Raw genomic sequence first — 2500 nt, 5'->3', positions numbered from 1 at the left:
CACTCAGTGCCTGTGTTAACTCCTGCCTGAACTCCACACAACAGTCTTCCTTCTTCAACTTCCACCATTTGATCTTCGGCTGTGTCTTCACTCGCTTCCTCATGTTGGTCTCCAAAGTCATCTTACAGACCACCATCCGATGCTGCCTAGCTACGTTCTCCCCTGTCACCACCTTGCAGTATGCAATCCCTTTTACATCGCGCCTTCTACACAAGATATAGTCCACCTGTGTGCACTTTCCTCCACTCGTATACGTCGTCACCCTGTGCTCCTCCCTCTTCTTGAAATATGTATTCACCTCAGCCATTTCCATCCTTTTCGCAAAATCGAACACCATCTGTCCTTCCACATTTCTCTCCTCGATTCCATACCTTACCATCAACTCCTCACCACCTCTGTTCCCTTCAGCAACGTGTCCATCGAAGTCCGCTCCAATCACCACTGCCTCCTCCTTGGGTACCCTTTCCACCACGTCGTCCAACTCAACTCCAGAATTCTTCTTTTTCGTCCATCTTACACCCGACTTGCGGGGCATATGCGCTGATAACCGTCAGCAATACACCTTCGATTTCCAGCTTCATAATCCTCACTCTGTCTGACACTGTGTTCACCTCCAGCACGCTCTTGACATACTCTTCCTTCAGAATGACCCCTACCCCATTTCTCCTCCCATTCGCACCATGGTAGAAGAGTTTGAACCCACCTGCGATACTCCTGGCCTTACTCCCCTTCCACCTTGTCTCTTGTCACCTTTCTTCTTTCCATCACGTCAGCCAGCTCTCTCCCTTTACTAGCCATAGTGCCAACATTCAAAGTTCCGACTGACTCTCACCTCCACACGCCTACCCTTCCTCCTCTCTAGCTGCCTCTGGACATGCCTTCCCCCTCTCCTTTTCCTTCGCCCAACAGTAGCCTAGTTTCCACCGGCACTCCGCTGGTTAACAGTACCGATGGCGGTCGTCGGTAACCCGGGCCTCGACCGATCCGGTATGGAAATCTTATTTATGATCCGCATATTTGATTTGGCAAAGATTTGACGCCGGATGTCCTTCCTGACGTAACCCTCCCCATTTGTCCTGGCTTGGGACCTGCACTAAGAATGCACTGGCTTGTGCATCCTCAGTGGCTGGGTTGCACGCTTTTCTATGTTTGCCCCTCACTTTTGTGGCGTGAACTATCAATTCTAGTAATACAGGTGTGTTTATGTTAGGTATCACAGACACACGCACACGCACAATATATGTCCAAAAGTATTGAGATAACTGACCATTACACCTACAGGAGCTTTTCTGACATGTCATTCTGAATCCATAGAAACCCATATTCCACGAAGCTCCCGGCGCACAGTTTTTGTGCCGATGTTAATGCCAGGAGAAGTTTGGATCTCTGCAGTTATTGAGTCAACAGAGCGTTGGCGACTTGAGTTGCTGTTGTCCCTAAAGGCTTGCACTTTTCAATAATATGATGATATATGAAGCATAGAGAGTAAACGGGATAGATACCTTTTGAACAGCACCCTGTAGTACAGCACTTTGAAGGTACATATGTCGTCACTTGCTGTAGTGGTTTTTACTGATGGGCGTGGCCAGGTTTTCAGAAGCCTCTCAGTTGTCAATGTGAGAGCCAGGGGACGCGTCTGCCGTACGTTTAGGGTTAGGGTTAGGTGATTTCTCTGGTAGGGCTGCTTACACCACACCCCGGACTGGATTTGTTGCGTGTTTGTGTCCTGATCGATGGGCCAACTTAACACGCCTTCGGAGGGTGTCCGCCGGCCGGCTTTGCCGGCGTTCGGGCGGTCGGTTCCTCCGGTCTGGCGGATCGATGTCCTTTATTTAATGTTCTTAGTGGCGAGCGGAGTGCGGAGTGGGAGGGGCTCTACCGCGTAGTCGTCCTCTCCGTTGCACAGCTCGACAGCGTGCTCGGCGGTGCTCAGCCGGACCGTCTATCCCAGTTGCTCTTCCACGGCTCCCCTCGCGAGGCTTGCCGCCCCCCGCCCCCCCCCCCCTCCAACATCTGTATGGGGAGGGGTGGAGCAGCTCCGTGTTTACCTCGCGGGGCTTCCCGGAAGACATTTTCTCAAAGTCCTCGTGTGACCGGTCTACTTTTTCATTGCGTTGTGTAGGAAAGACAGGACAACTTGTCTCCTTCATGGGATCTGTATTCTGTCGCATATAAACAGAGCAGGTTTCTGGAAGCTTCAGATCAGCTCCTACTGTAGCCTCTTTCTACATGTCCAAAGCGGGAAAGAGCGCGTAGCTCGCAATACAGGTTTTTTTTTTTTTTTTTTACAAAAACACATAAAACATAGCAGTCGCGTATAAACAGGACAGATTTCAGGAAACTTTAGATCAGCTCCTACTGTAGCATACGCAGGAATTGGGACCCACATTAGGAATGGATAAAATAAATTACAGGGGCAGACAAAAATGAACACGTACATACGTTTTGGGCCTCTAACAGGAAATGGCGTCACAACAGGGAGGGGTTACTAACTGGGAGG

The sequence above is a fragment of the Lampris incognitus genome, unplaced genomic scaffold, assembly GCF_029633865.1.
Source record: "Lampris incognitus isolate fLamInc1 unplaced genomic scaffold, fLamInc1.hap2 scaffold_143, whole genome shotgun sequence".
Lineage (NCBI taxonomy): Eukaryota > Metazoa > Chordata > Actinopteri > Lampriformes > Lampridae > Lampris > Lampris incognitus.
This window is presented reverse-complemented; position numbering follows the sequence as displayed.